At 40.8% G+C, this 16,997-nt stretch overlaps 1 protein-coding gene across 1 annotated transcript in view; it reads right to left on the bottom strand.

The window, feature by feature from the left end:
• The window catches only part of LOC124710862 (TBC1 domain family member 19), a 173,422-nt gene that overhangs the window by 95,286 nt on the left and 61,139 nt on the right, over positions 1-16,997 (bottom strand). The window lies entirely within an intron of this gene.

Below are 16,997 nucleotides of genomic sequence, written 5' to 3'. Positions count from 1 at the left end.
ATACTTCTTCCATACATTTTGTAATGATATGGAATATAGACACACACACACTTTCTCTCTCTCTCTCTCTCTCTCTCTCTCTCTTACCGAACAGAAGGAGCCATTTGACAGAATTTTAAATGCTGTTTGGTATGCAAATGACAAAAGATTTTTGTGGCAGCATAATTCACCCCTTTCTGTGCTAAAGTCAGATTTAACCCAAAATGGTGAAGATCATACTTTGTTCTAGTGTTGTAATTATGCAATTTGCTATTATTTTTGAACTGAAATGGGTTACCAATAACAAATTTCATAAATGAATATATGTGTTGTGAAGGTACTGAGAATATCCCAAGTTCCTTAAATGAATATCTGCAAGGTGATCTTGAGTGGGCTCCAGCAATTATCCCAATTGCATGTTTTGTGCAATGAATACTTTTTCTCTTAATGATGAATTACCCCAAAATATGATGCCATCTGAAAGCAGTGAATGAAAATAGGCATAGTAGGCTAGTTTACTGATATGTTTATCACCAAAATTTGCAATAACCCTCATAGTATAAATAGCTGAATGTAACCGAAGTCTCTTTAGTGAACCATATTTTTTTTACATGGCTGTTAAATATGCCTTCTGATTAGCTAATGTGGAAAGCTATGACAGGAATTTATCATGGAATAGATTAAATGTTATATTAGCATTTGATTCTTTATAAATTTCATGCCAGGTCACCACTTCTAAATGATTCTTAAATACCAAGCCATGGAAAATCCAGGATGGAATGTAACAATATTAGGGAAGTTACTACTCACCATAGAATGGAGATGCTGAGTTGCAATAGGCACAACAATAAGATTCACACAATTATAGCCATTCAGGCCTTTGTCAGCAATAAACACACATACACACACGCACACACACACCCACGCAAACGCAACCTGCATGCACGTCTGCTGTCTCAGACAACTGAAACCACACTGTGAGCAACAGCACCAATGCATGATGGGAGTGGGGTAAGGAGGAGGCTATGGTGGGGAGGGGGAGGGATAGTATGGTGGGGGTGGCAGACAGTGAAGTGCTGCAGTTTAGACACTTAGACGGAGGGCAGGAGAGAAGGTGGGTGGGTGGGTGGGGGGGCGGGGGGGGTGGGGGGGAGGGTTAAGTAGTGGAAAGGAGAGAAGTAAAAAGAAATTAAAAGTCTAGGTGTGGTGGTGGAATGACGGCTGTGTAGTGCTGGAATGGCAAGAGGGAGGGGGCTGGATGGTTGAGGACAGTGACTAACCCCACCCACCTTTCCTCCTACCCTCCGTCTAAACTGCAGCACTTCACTGTCCGCCACCCCCACCATACTATTCCTCCCCCTCCCTGCCCCAGCCGCCTCCTTACCTCACCCAGTCGCCACTGCCATCATGCACTGATGCTGCTGCTCGCAGTGTGGTTTCAGTTGTCTGAGACAGCAGACGTGTGGACGTGTGTGCAAGTTGTGTGTGTGTGTGTGCGCGAGTGTGTGTGAGCGCATGCACGTGTGTGTCTATTGCTGACAAAGGCCTTAATGGCCAAAAGCTATAATTGTGTGCATTTTTTTGTTGTGCCTATCAAGAATCAGCATCTCCGCTATATGGTGAGTAGCAACTTTCCTTCCCTAATATTGTTATCGATTCTTAAAAATGTTTGTTCTGGAGTCATTAATTATTCTAACTGAGGACTGTCTGTACTATAAGCAACTATCTTTTATTAATTCTAACTGTGCATCATGATCAGAGAGAGCATTTGTTACTGGATGTACAATTACATTTCTGCTTTTATCTCCATCTAATAAAACATTATCAGTCACAGTCCTACTGCTTATATCCACACATGTTTGAAAGTTAATTACTGAGATCAAATTGTAGGTTTCAAATAGAGTTGCCAATAAGTTTCCCTATCAGAATCCCTCCCCACCCCCCCAAAAAAAGTACATTGAAATCACATGGACTATTAACTGCTTGCTGCTATCTGCTATAGCATAGCAAGTAATCCATATGCCTCACAAACAGTTAAAAAGTCAGAATTTCCCATTGAGGATCTGTGTGACTTCTAATTGGACAACAGATGATGCGATCTGCTCTAAACCTGTCCTGATACAGCAGGAACTGAACAGTGAAAATCCAATTTCATAATAGCACTAAAAGGAAAATTTGCTGTTGAGTGCTTTGAAGAATATTTCGATGGACAGGTATATGAACTTTGTCAGTGAAAGTGTCCAATACACTACACAGAACAATAATCACAGCTACGAGTTATCAAATGTATGCATAAAAAGGTTCATAGGTATACTACTCTTCACTGGATACCATGCTCTTCCACAGGAAAAGCTCTACTGGAATGAAGATGAGGATTTTGATATAAGGTGTATGACAGTGTATGAGTTGTAACAGATATCTGGAAATAAAGTGCCACCTCCACTACAATGATAACACATGTCTGAACAGAACCCCAACTGACAAAAACGATAAACTTTTTAAAATTTGTGGTTGATGGATTTACTGAATAATAATTTCATGAAATTTCAAGTTTTTTCCAACAGCCTGAACATTGATGAACAAATGGTACAATACTGTAGACACCATTACCTAAAATATTTCATTTGTGGGAAACCAGTGAGATTTAGATTCAAACAGTGGGCCATGTGCTGTTCGCAAAGCGGTTTCTGTCACTGTATGTCAGTCTATGAAGAAAGATTGAAGGACTGGCGGATCAGCTGTGTTGAATATGATTTCTTTTCTGCAGACTCCTGAAATTCACAAAATATACACAAATCAAAAAAGTTTTGCATCACCTCAGTTCTGGGAGTTACGGAACCTGCACAGGAAATTGGAATAGAGATCAACATAAACATCATTCCTGCCCTTTTTATTACTCATGAAAACCGAACATTGCATCTTGTACCACCATACAGGGAGACCTTTAGAGGTGGCAGTTCAGATTTCTGTACACACTGGTACCTCTAATACCCAATAGCATGTCCTCTTGCATTGCTGCATGCCTGTATTCGTCATGGCGTACTATCCACAAGTTCATCAAGGCACTGTTGGTCCAGACTGTCCCACTCCTCAATGGCAATTCGGCATAGATCACAAGATGTGCACGATTTGTCATCCATGTAGATGAATGCCTTGCCAGTATGCTGTTGATATGGTTCACTATCATTCTGAGGATGGCATTCACGTATCATAAGGGCGTTACGGCACCTTTCATTACCAACCGCAGCGTACATCGGCCCCACATAATGCCACACCAAAACAACAGGGAAGCTCCACCTCGCTGCACTTGCTGACAGTGTGTCTAAGGTGTTCAGCCTGACTGGGTTGCCTCCAAAAATATCTCCGACAATTGTCTGGTTGAAGGCATATGTGACACTCATCAGTGAAGAGAACGTGATGCCAATCATGAGTGGTCCATTCGGCATGTTGTTGGACCCATCCCTACTGCGCTGCATGATATCATGGTTACAAAGATGGACCTCGCCATGGATGTCAGGAGTGTAGTTGCACATCATGCAGCCTATTGCGCACAGTTTGAGTCACAACACAATGTCCTGTGGCTGCACGAAAAGCATCATTCAACATGGTGGCGTTGCTGTCAGGGTTCCTCCGAGCCATAATTCGTAGTTAGCAGTCATCCACTGCAGTAGTAGCCCTTAGGCAGCCTGAGCGAGGCATGTCATCAGCAGTTCCTGTCTCTCTGTATCTCCTCTACGTCCAAACAATGCTGCTTTGGTTCACTCTGAGACACCTGGACACTTCCCTTGTTGAGAACCCTTCCTGACACAAAGTAACAATGCGGATGTGATCGAACCACAGTATTGACAGTTTAGGCATGGTTGTATTACAGATAACACAAGCCGTTGACTGGAACTGATCGGCTGTTGGACCCCCTTTGTCTAACAGGCACTGCTCATGCATGGTTGTTTACATCTTTGGGTGGGTTTAGTGACATCTCTGAACAGTCAAAGGGATTGTGTCTGTGATACAGTCAATGTCTGTCTTCAGGAGTTCTGGGAACCAAGGTGATGCAAAACTTTTTTTTGACATGTGTATTTCAAAAACTTTTTCACAAGATTCCGTTTGATGAAAGTGCTCTCCGAAATGAGAGTAAGGGCAACTGGAACTGCCGTTATGAACTGAATGAATAACTGTCATATAGAATCTAAGAACAGCATGAAGAAGAAACGAAGAGGAGTGTATGATTATAGATTTGACAGAATATGGAGATAATGGCAGCAATATGGAAAGATAACAATCGTGTAAATCTCTTGCAAACCATGAAACAGTGCATCCAATAAACCGAGTAAAGAGAAGGAGCAAAGCTGAGAACAAAAAAGTGCCAGTTCCACAGCCAAGAATGATTTCAGAATATAACAGTCATATGTGAGGTGTGGACAAACTGGGCTGGAATGTGCAGTAATGTTGTGTGAGAATTCAAGGTAAGAGATGGTACTTCCCATAGTTCACTGACGCATTAGATGTAGTGTTAGTCAACATGCACATCATCTACTGCCTCTCAAATGAAAATATTCCACTGCTTCAATTTTGGAGGATGATGGAAACGGTATATCCTGTTCATCACCTGCTGTTTCTGATCCGAAAAGGGCAGGACATCCATCATACCCAAAATCATCCATTTCACTTGTTCCAATTGAACATAGACATGGACATGTCATTGAATACACAATACTGGGGAAACAAAGAAATTGTGAAAAAGGGGGGGGGGGGGAGGGGGGGAGGACTGTTTTGTTGTCTGGCACAAAAAATAAAAGAAAATGTAAAAAGAGAGTGGCATGTGCCATAATCCCCACTTGGAGATCGAATAAAGTAAATCATTTATTTCGAGATTATTACATTTTTTAAATTTTAAATTCCTTTTCCTCATCTCTATGTCAACCAGTAAACACAGAAAGAAGTGTAGATCGAAGAAAAAAACTTAGCACTTAATGGGTTAACAGTAGAAAATGGATGAAATTGGTGTTGTGTTGCAGTAAGTTTATCCAAGCTACACCAATATTTCATCATATGGTTTCGTTTTTGTCCTGAACATGTAATGACTCCAACCTTGTTATTTATTTTGCATTCGATATGCCAGATGCCTTATGGTACTATATGCATTCAGCATGGGAAACTTAATTAATATGCAAATGCAACAAAACATTATTCATTATAAATTTATATTTAAAAACAAAGATGATGTGACTTACAATACGAAAGCACTGGCAGGTCGATAGAAACACAAACAAACACATACAAACACACAAAATTCTAGCTTTCGCAACCAATGGTTGCTTCGTCAGGAAAGAGGGAAGGAGAGGGAAAGACGAAAGGATGTGGGTTTTAAGGGAGAGGGTAAGGAGTCATTCCAATCCCAGGAGCGGAAAGACTTACCTTAGGGGGAAAAAAGGACAGGTATACACTCGCACACACACACACACACACACACACACACACACACACACACACACACACACACATATCCATACGCACATACACAGACACAAGCAGACATTTGTAAATTTAGGCTTGATTCGAGTTGTTCAAATGATTCCCCATGAAAAGCAATAGCCAGATCATTGGCATAGGTGAACTTCCATATTTGTGTTCCGGCATATCAGAGATGTACAAATTAAACACTAAAGGAGCTAGCACAGAGCCTTGTGGCAGTCCATTATTGAGGATTTGGGCTTTGCTTGTTTTTCCGTCAAGATATACTCTGTATTTCATTGTGGATAGCATATTATAAAAGAGCTTTAATGACTTCTTACATTTGACTACTGTAGCAAGCTTATACAGTAATTCTTTAGGCCATAGGTCGTATGACTGTGTCGTATGCAGTTGAGAGGTTATAAATAATAGACCAGTCTTTTTCTTGTTCTGAAAACCACGTTCAATATACATGATTAATGTCAGGACCTGATCACAGCAACTCCTCTTCAACCTGAAACCAGCTTGCACCACGGGTATTGCTGCATCTGTTAGGTGGGTCACTCTCTTTAGAAGAATCTTCTCTAGAAGTCTGTACATCACACACAGCAGAGAGATAGGTCTGTAGCTCTTGGGATCTCTCTTGCCCTTTCCAGGCTTCAAGATAGCTATTATCTTTGACTCCTTCCATTTGTTTGGGATGTTTCCAGTCTCAAGTATGGTGGAGAAAAATTTGCAGAGCCATGTGCGTGCTCTTCGACGTAGGTTCCTTAGAAACTCCGGTAGGATTCCATGAGGTCTGGCCGCTTTCCTTGATTTGATGTTATTTGTTGCAGTTATCAACTCTTATTCAGACAGAGTGCTCACAATGTATGGCTGTTCTGTGCAGTTCTTCAGTGCTTCAGCCACAAGTTTTTTAAGGTCCTTCTTCTGTTATGTAGGGACAATGGATCTTGGAGATTTCAAGTATAACTGAGCTTATTTTATTAGGGTTAACAGCACTCTGTTTGGAACTAGGATGTACAACTTCTCCTAATTTTCTGAGAAGGCCCCAACTTTTACGGCTGGAATGGGTGAAGTCAAGCTGCTCAGCTAGCTCATGCCAATGTTTCCTTCATTCTTTGTCAAGAAGCTTGGTCAGTGAGTCTGCAGTCTGGGGATTTTCAGTGTTGTTGTGTTTCTGAAGAAGAGGTTCACTTTGATTGGTAAAGCCTGGTATGTATTCTCTTCTAGCTCCACATGGGTTAGTTTCTTTGGCTGCTAGCAGCAGCAGTTTGGTAAACCTTTCATAGTTTATCAGAATTGGAGGAATTCTGGTCACAGTTTGTTCCATGTCAGATTGGAATTTGTCCCATTGTGCCTCACAAAGGTTCCAACGGGCGATTGGTAGGCTGTCTATGACGTAACTGCAGGCCAATCTCCACAATGACTGATGAGTGCTGGCTTTTCAGCAGTCATGTCAAAACAGTTTGCTTTGCTTGCATTGGGATCCGATCATTACTGGTCATCACAAAACAGAGTACTGGTGAAGTTAAAGTTTTCCATGCATTCGATGTAAATGTAGCCTTGTCCTTAGCATCATATATGAGGTGGATATTGTTGACATCAGCCCAATCTGCTAGCTGGAGACCTTGGTCATCAGAGGAGTGTTATCCCCATCTGAAATGGTGAGAACTGAAACCCCAATATATACTGCTAGGTGGCTTAAATCTGAAAGAATGGAGATGTCCAATTTTTGCATGGAGGTTTGTACACGTTGACTATCACTAAGTCATTTACTTTTATCCCAATGGCAAAGTCAGTGGGCATGGGAAACTCTGTAGTGTTATTCAATATCTCATTTTTAATAACTGTTGCAATTCCATGCTTTTCATGGCCTTTGGAGCCAACTGTGGTAAATCCTTGCACTTTTAAGTTGCTTGAAGTGCCAGTCATCTACCTCATTTTCTTTCATAATTTTTGAGATGATACTACCTTCATTGTTGGCTTGGGATATCCTTAGAACATGCCTAATTTTTGGTTTTTTGATGGGCCGCATTCTACTAGCCTTCGAGTAGCACATCTGGTGGGGCGAGGAGGTACGAGTACGTCCAGCCATCGCTTGGGGGTGACATTCACTTCATGTTTTGCTCAACTTCTCATCACATCAAAACACTACTAGGGGAGTGGGCCACATTGAGGCTGTCACGGTCCACTCTAACAATGTGTTGAAGTAACATAGTTAGAATTGTTGCAGTTGGGCCAGTGATGTAGGGCAGTCATGTTGATATCACTGAGTTTTATCATTCATGACTTGACACTGTGTGCCTTACAAGAGAGAGGTAGGAGAACACTGCTGTGGTGGTGGGGGACCCTAACTGATGACGCCAGGAATGGAGTGACAGTTGTCTTGATGTTGTGGTGTGCCACATGCTAAATCCAGCAATAGATGGAAGTGATAGAGGATCTCAGTGCTGAGCACTGGTTCAATGACATTTGCAATGAGAAAGTTCCAAGAAAACAACACCCTGAAGCTGAGATCTAAGGTACGAGATGCATATCCATAGATGGTAATAGAGGAGTCATTTGCTGTGCAGAACTGGGTGGAAAGTCTGACACTCATTGCTGGAAAATGCCCAAAAGTGTTCAGGTGGGGTGAGGTACTCATGTTCAAACCTATGTCAATGAGAAAATATTGTCTATATATATGGTAAAAAATGCAGAGTCCACCACTCTGCTGAAGAGGGGGCAGCTAAGATGTTTCGTTGATGTATTGCAAGGAGAGATGACTTGAATGTTTGCTGTGATCTGGTTGAACTGTCACAGAATACACTTTTCTTTTGGGTAATCACACAGTGGCCAGCAATTGTGTGCCACTTTGCCAAACTGTGTTAAGAACTAGCATAATCATCCTTGCACAGGAATATCATTGCACAAGGCATGGCTACCAGTTGTGCAAATGTTTGATGTAGTTGGCTGAAGGTCATCACCCCTGGTGACAGAGTTGAACCTGACACCCAGTGTTGGTCAGGTGTCAAGTCTGGTTCAGCTGTACCTAGGTGGTTGGTGCAGTGGGGCTGCTGTGAGTCATGTTCAGAGGCATTGTTATCAACAGTGTTTATACATTGTTGTTGTTGCAAAGCAGTAAATATCCTGAGAGAGGGAGAAGGAGATGGACAGACACACAGTGAAGCAGGAGGAGATGGACAGTGTGTTTGAGAAGGAAGAGATGGAAACAGAGGGTAGGAGAAGAAGATGGCTTGAAAGGGAGGAAGAAATAGTTACTGAAAGGGGGAAGGAAAAGATGGATAGAGAGAATGGGGAGGAGATGTAGGACAGAGATGTGAGGACGGGATGGACAGAAAGAGGTGGAGGAGAAGTTGGATAGGCATATAGAGGGAAGAAGATTATGGACAGAGAGAGCAGGGAGCAAAGAGACAGATGTGGAAGGAGTAGATCAACAGAGAGAGGGGAGTGGAAGAGATGGACAGATATGAGGACAAGGGGGTGGACTGATGGAGGGGAGAGAAGGAAATGGACAGTCAGAGGGGTGGAGTAGGAGATGGACAGAAAGAGGGGGGGGGGGGGGGGGAGGAGACGGACAGTGAGTGGGCAGCAGAGGAGATGAAACCAAAGATGGAGGAGCTAGACATGGGAAGAGAAAGGGGGAGGAGGAGATAGACAAAGAGATAAGGGGGAGGGAGAGATATATGCAACTGTGCAATATAGAATAGACAGAGAACAGGGGGAGGTGGGGAAGGATGGAGAGGGGGAAGAGAGAGGTGAGGGAGTGGATATAGAAAGAGAGGGGTAAGAGGAGACAGATAAGACAGGGGGAGGCCAAAAAAGGGGAAGAGAAAATGGACAGAGTGGGGAGAAGATGACTGGAATAAAAAAATGTCTATGCAAGCAAGTTATTTAGCTAATACAGAGAAACCCCGCTTTTACACTTTTCAAGGGACTTCGAAAAGAGGTGTAAAATGTGGCAAATAACGTTTTAAGCAGTGAAAGTTATGTATAGGATGCCCCCTTGCATTTTCGCACTTTATTTATGATATATGTACATAACAGGCATCAAAATACTTGTCAGAGACATGTTTATTATTTAATAAAGGTTTATTATCCAATAAAAACCACTGATGTAACTGGAAGTGATAACTGGCTGGAAAGTAGGAAGGTTTAATTCAATTTCATAGGTCATAATCAATGTTTTTGAAATTCTGCAGCTGTCAGTCATTACTTAAATAATGAAATACTGCACTAGTTATGTATTTTTTATGCTTAGCATGACATTTTTTGAGAATTGTTTCTTGCTGTCAAATGCAAATATGTAAAAAAGCATTTTGTGTGGTGTTTGAATGTGTTATTCTGCGTCTCTTGCATTGTAGTCGTCTTTTTGGGGTTATCAGGTACTGTGCCACCTCAGTTATGTGGAGAACCACACACATGCAAACTATCACTCACATTGTTTGTTTGTGTAACATAACAAAAAATACATATGTAAATACTGAACTTGACAATGAGAAGAAACTCTTGAAACACGTTTTGCTCAACATGAAAAAAAATATGTAAACAAAGCTGTGTTTAAACTAATAATATTTGAGCAAAGAAAAGTGAATATAGCGCTACATGTGGCCAAACACCAAAACAGGATAAAAAAAGGTGTCACAATGATCACAACAACCACAAAACTGCATTTGCGCGCCAGAAACAGTTTGGAAATGGTTGTGATTTGTTATGATATCTTTATTCGAATGAACCTAGTTACTCCCATCAGCCACCATGCCAAGTAGGGGTTGGCAGTGGCGGCAGATAGGGCATGAATTGTTCCAACTTTTACATGTTTACCAGTTCAAATCTACTGAGCAGAGTGGACTGGTGTCAAAAAACTTAACCACATAATATTTGTAAACACTATTGGACAGCCAACATCATGCCAGAGTGTTTTTTTCTACATGAACATTTTTTCATAATGTGTAAATCACGGGAAAATTATAAAATGTTGACACAAAATCGGGTGCAAATTAACATTGTGGACATAGGAAATTTGACGAGAACAATAAAAAAATTTCTTAAACAGCAGGAAAATGTTAATTCCAGGAACATAAAAGTAGGGTTATACTGTATGTTTACGACAGTGGATGTATGTGGGTGCATGTATGTACATATGTTCCACACCTCTCCTAAACCACTACATCAATTTTAACCCTATTTGGTACACATAGTGCTTATTGTCTAAAAATGATTACTTTATGGATAGGAAACACATAGCTCCCACAGGGGAAGGAGTGATGGTGAAAAGCATTGTTAATGCCTGACACCAAGGCTGTCCTTCACAACTAGCATGTTGTGCTGGTAGTATTGGAATGCATTCCAGGGGTTACACATACTGATGAGCACAGCTGAGCAGACAAAGGGGAGAAGATTAGATGAACTGCAAAAGTGGAGAGAAGGAGAGGGCAGGTATTGGGAGTAGGAGATGGGCAAATGAAATGAGATCGATAGAAAAGGGGAAGATGGGATGGGTAGAGAGAGAAGAGACAGGAGGAGATGGTAAGAGAGGGAGGATGAAGAGATAGACAGAGAGAGAGAGAGAAGGAGGTGGTGATGTACAGAGAAAGTGATGAGGAGGAGATAGACAGAGGAAGTAGTGAAGAGGGGTGGAGCAAGAGAGTGAGAGGAGGAGATGGACAGAGGGAAGAGGGAGGAGGAAATGAACACAAAGAGGGGAAGGATCAGGTGGAAAAGGAAGAGAAGGAGGAGGAGATGGATAGAGACATGGAGGGAGGAAGAAGTGAATAGAGAGAAGGGAGGAGGTGATGGGTAGGAGGATATGGACAGAAAGATGGGGAGGAGATGAAATGAGAGGTGGGGGAAGAAAGAGATGTAAATAGAGAGAGAGGAGGAGGAGGAGATGGACAGGGAGAGGGGAGCGGAGGAGATGTGCGCAACGTATGTGTGGTATGCACACTGAAGCTTTGCCACTGGTGAAAGTCTTGTAGTATAAATAAAAATGTGTTTTTATGGATGTTTAGTTGCAGTGTTGCTATACCCATAAAGTAATGTAAATGGTAGGGATTTAAAAAAAAAATCTACTGGCCAAGTGGTAGATCCCATCAGTCAGGATGAATGGGGACAGGCAGAGGGTGTATAAAGGCAACATACAATATCCTGCTGCAGAGCATGCTGTACAACACGACAGTCACGACCTCAGTGCGTTTCACCACACATGCCATCTGGATTCTTCCCACAGACACCAGTTTCTCAGAACTCCGCAGATGGGAACTAACACTACAACATGTCCTTAGTTCCCACCACCCACCTGGCCTTCATTTATGTTAATTCCTTCTGTCTCAGCATTTATTCACAGTAACTACTCCTTTCTCCATTCCATTTGAGTTTTCCACATCTTTCATTTTCTGACTTGTCTATTTTTTGTCACCCCTCCTCCCATCTCTGTTATATAAAATACACTTAGCTTTTCACTCTTATTAATTCATACATGATGTTTTAGTAATAATCTCTATCTTGCATATTACCTTGTTTTCCACCTTTAAGCTCTCAGGATTTCAAATCTCATCTGGTGCAGTCCCCAACAAGCAGCCTGTCCTTCTCATTCCATCTGGAAAGTCTCCCCTGATCGAGGATTCTGGGTGACTTTTCTAAACTGTGCCCCTTTCTAAACCTCTCCAGACGTTTTCTTCACCTCTCTTCCTTCCCCTTCAATTCTTCTGCCAGAAGAAGGAGCCATTGGTTCCAAAAGGTTGTGAAAGTTAAATGGTTTTGTGTGTTTGCTCCCATGTCACCACTCTGTGAGCAGATATTTTTAATCACATGCACACACGCATGCAAAAGCAACTCACACACACAACTGCAGCTTCAGGCAACTGAAACCACACTGCGAGCACCAGCACCAGTGCATGATGGGAGTGGCATCTGGGTGGGGGTAAAAAGGAAGCTGGGGCAGGGAGGGGGGAGGGATAGTATGGTGGGGGTGACGAACAATGAAGTGCTGCAGATTAGAAAGACTGCAGTGGAGAAGTGGGGAGGGAGGGGGAGGAGGGGGGGGGGGGAGAAGTAGCAGAAAAGAAGAAAGACTGGGTGTGATGGTGGAATGATGGCTGAGTAATGATGGAATGGGAACAGGGAAGGGGCTGGATGGGTGATGAGAGTACTAACGAATTCAGAATTCTGAATTGTGCAGATGGGAACTTTCCCTGCAATACATACCATTTTTCCATAAACCTCCTGGCCTTAACCTTTGTTAGGTTCGAATTCAGAATTCTGAATTGCACAGGTGGGAACTTTCTCTGCAATACATCCTACTTTCCTGTATCCATCCTGGCCTCAACCTTCACTGTCCTCACCCATCCAGCCCCTTCCCTGTTCCCATTCCAGCACTACACAACTGTCATTCCACCATCACACTCAGTCTTTCTTCTTTTCCGCTACACCCTCCTCCTCTCTCCACTGCGATCTGTCTAACCTGCAGCACTTTACTGTGCACTGCCCCTACCATACTATCCCTCCCCCTCCCTGCCGCAGTCTCCTCCTTATCCCCACCCAGTCGCCACTCCCGTGATGCACTGGTGCTGCTGCTTGCAGTGTGGTTTCAGTTGCCTGACAAATCATGTGTGTGTGTGTGTGTGTGTGTGTGTGTGTGTGTGTGTGTGTGTGTGTCTTTCGAATTTGATATAATGGATTCTCTTCTAGTTTCTGAAAGATATTTCAACAGTTATTTTCAACACTTACTGTTTCTACTTTAATCCTAAAATATCTAGTTTTGAGATGAATCTTTACCTCCCTCTTCATTCATCTTCTGTGCTAATGAATGAGAGAAGTGCTTCTTCTTTCTCAGACAACGTGTTTTGATTAATTAGCTATGGATAATTATGTTTGTTTCAAGTTCTACTTGTATCTGGTTTCACTATATCCCATATTATTTTTATTTTGGTTTCTGATGTTGCTGTCTTCTTATCATCGTGTTTTTCCTTAGATGTTTGGATTACTTTCCTTAGCTTTAGTTTCACTAAGAAATTAAATACTAGGGATTAGAAGTTTCATGTAGATTGCTGTATATGTACAGATCTAGAGGCCAAGAAAGAAGTACAAAGACATTCTTAATAAGAAAGATAGTAAACAGAGGAAAATTATTATAATATGCTGTGGACTCATATTCACACATGATGTCCTGTATAGTGATCTTGGGTAGTGTTGCTAATGTGAAAATGATGGTTAGGCTGCAGAAGAAAATCATTAGACGTATTTAAATAAATGTCAATACAATTCTGTACAGAAAACTTCAAGGAACTACGCATATTAATTGTCCTATCATGGTAGATACATGAAAAATTCTGTATTTGAAAACACATTGCACTGCCTTATCAAACAAAGGAGTGCATCGTTATAGAAATAGTATAAACTACCATATACAAAGCAAGTGGTTCAGTCTATTTCATTAGGACCCATTTTATAACAATCTTCCATATGATAAAAAGAGTAAACAAATGATTCCAGTTCTCAGAGTATACCAATATATCTTTCTGTGGCTAAGAAATACATAAATAATCATATTCTCAATTACTTGTTAATCACTATATTGATATATCTGTATTTATGGCATTTATTTACGTACTTATACATATTAAGTTCAGGTGTAGAATTTTATGTACTGTGTTTCAGTTTTGTACAGTTGATTTACTCATTCTCATTGTAAAATCACCCATGGACAACTAAATCAACTACTCACTTAAAGTCAAACAATAATAAAGCAAATAATAATCCAAACATACTGACTAATCCATTTCCAGGCCAACTAACAACTAATCTATGATAATATGACCATGGTAACTCAGTAAGGCTAAGACTGGAGGTAACTGCCTACTTATGCTTGCCTCCTAGATAATGGAAAACACCATAAAACTATCTCTGATTGTGAAGTGCTGAACATGCTGAATTGGAAAGTGTCAGGGTTTTCACCACAGAAGCATCTAATGTCACTGAAGCATCACATGGGGATACAAATGAAGGCAAATTTTTGAGGATGTTTTAGATCTGGGCTGGTGATCCCAAAGAATATCAACAATGAACACATTTAACAGATGCTGACACAAAGTTTTATCAGTGATACAGAAATCTGAGAAACTGGGGTTGGGAAGGACAGTATTAATACCACCATTCATTAGATTTTATAAAAAGTGGAATATATGTTTCCAATTGGTGATGCACAAATGGACTGATGAGGAAATGGCAACATACATGGTGACTGATAAATATTTTATTGACATACATCATTAAGCTTCACCATTTCTGTAAACCATTATTCTTGGGGTTACAATCTGGAAGCCACCATTTTGATATAGAGTTTGTTAGGTAATAATTATGGTTCAATGCATAGCTCTCTGCACCACATTTCAACAGACATCAAAAGATATTTGATAAAAGTGCTTCAACAACTTCTTGTAGAGGCCTTCACTGACATCAAGAAGCACTATAGCTGATAGAGATTAATTTGAAGGGAAGTAAAGGTATTACATTTTGCCTTCTGATTTATTTATTTTATACCATTCACCAAACTCTTTAAACAAGCCTTTAATGATTAGAACAGTAGATTTTTATGTGCTAATCTTGATGAGCTGTGCATGATACACGACATCAGATCACTAAGGTGGTCTCACAATACATTGCTTCAAATGGTGAGATTTTTTTTTTTTTAACCTTACAATTAGTTGGGTTCTGTCACATGTGGTAATTAGCAACAATGGTTACATTTTCTATTTTAATCAGATGTCATAGTACTGACACTATCAGAAAATAACACTGTTGTGCAAAACTTCAGTATGAAAGAAGTCTTTGCATGATGTGTCACTGCCAAATAAAATAACTGGATGAAATTTGAGCCATATGTAGAAAGAACTGCTACAGTATAATACAGAAGGTAGCTGAAAGAATCACACAATGAGATAAACATAAATGACATTTTCATTCAAAGACAATAATTACACTGAAGTCACCCCTGGAATTATGACAGGTGGGGCATAGTTTTTCGTAGCATATGTGGGCACCATTGATGGCAATGAATGCTTTGCAATGTGCTTTCATGCTGGTTTCAGGCATGGCAAGAAGTTCTTGTGGAAGGGTATTTCATTCCTCCACCAGCATGGTTAACAGCTGCTGGATGGTCATTGGTGCACGTGGACATTCTGCACTGTGTCTCCCCAATTCATCCCACATCTGCACTGTGAGATTGTCAAAGAAGCAGCAGGACAGTAAAGAGTAAACTCTTTGTCTTTAAATATGTCTGCTCGTGTCTGTATATGTGTGGATGGATATGTGTGTGTGCGAGTGTATACCCGTCCTTCTTTCCCCCTAAGGTAAGTCTTTCCGCTCCCGGGATTGGAATGACTCCTTACGCTCTCCCTTAAAACCCACATCCTTTCATCTTTCCCTCTCCTTCCTTCTTTCCTGATTTCCTGATGAGGCAACAGTTTGTTGCGAAAGCTTGAATTTTGTGTGTATGTTTGTGTTTGTTTGTGTGTCTGTCGACCTGTCAGCATTTTCATTTGGTAAGTCACATCATCTTTGTTTTTAGATATATTTTTCCTACTTGGAATGTTTCCATCTATTATAACCATTTCGCTCTATTATATATATATATAATAGAGGGAAACATTCCACGCGGGAAAAATAAATAAATAAATAAATATATATATATATATATATATATATATATGTGTGTGTGTGTGTGTGTGTCTGTGTGTGTGTGTGTGTGTGTGTATATGTGTGTGCATGCATATTCCATTGGATCTGAAGAATGATACATACAAAAGATCAAGAACATTGATGACTTTTAGGTTATGTCCATCTATGTGCAACTGAAAAAAAAAAACACACATACAGGGTGTCCATAAATGTGTGGCCTGATTACAAAATCAAACATTAATTATATTATTATGCTAAAATTTTTATATGATTTTATTTATTTTTTGGTTACAGTTCTACAGAACTCATAAAGTTTCTGTACAGCTCTGTCTCATTCAACACTTCGGCACAAGGACTTTCTCCCAGGAGAATGCTCAAGGCAATGTGTGGCTAACAGAAACCAAATCACTGATCACTGGTTACTGTGCACCAAAAGTTTGTGCCCCTTTATTGGAAGAAAGCATCTGATGTCAAATTAATCATAAAATGAATGTAAAAGAGAGGACAATGATTTCTTGAAGCATGTGTGTTTTCCTGATGAGGCTACATTCCATATTTGTAGCTCAGTTAAATGCCATGTATGGATGTGGGAATCAGAAAATTCTTATATCATACGAGAACACATTCAGGACAGTCCAAAGGTGTGGTGTGGGTTATCGAGTGGTGATTGAGTGACCGGTCCATTTTTCTTCCTTCAAAACAATGTAAGTGAATATGTTTACCTAGACATGTTGGTGAATTATGCCACTCCCCAGCTACAGCATGTGAGAGACTATCATCTTTCATCAAGATGGCACTCCCCCTCATTGAAGTCTGGAAGTTGGTGATTTTCTTAATGAAACCTTTCCCAACAGGTGGATTGGCAAAGACAACCAACTTCGATGGCC

Source organism: Schistocerca piceifrons, chromosome 1 (assembly GCF_021461385.2).
Source record: "Schistocerca piceifrons isolate TAMUIC-IGC-003096 chromosome 1, iqSchPice1.1, whole genome shotgun sequence".
Taxonomy (NCBI): Eukaryota; Metazoa; Arthropoda; class Insecta; order Orthoptera; family Acrididae; genus Schistocerca; species Schistocerca piceifrons.
This window is presented reverse-complemented; position numbering and strand designations above follow the sequence as displayed.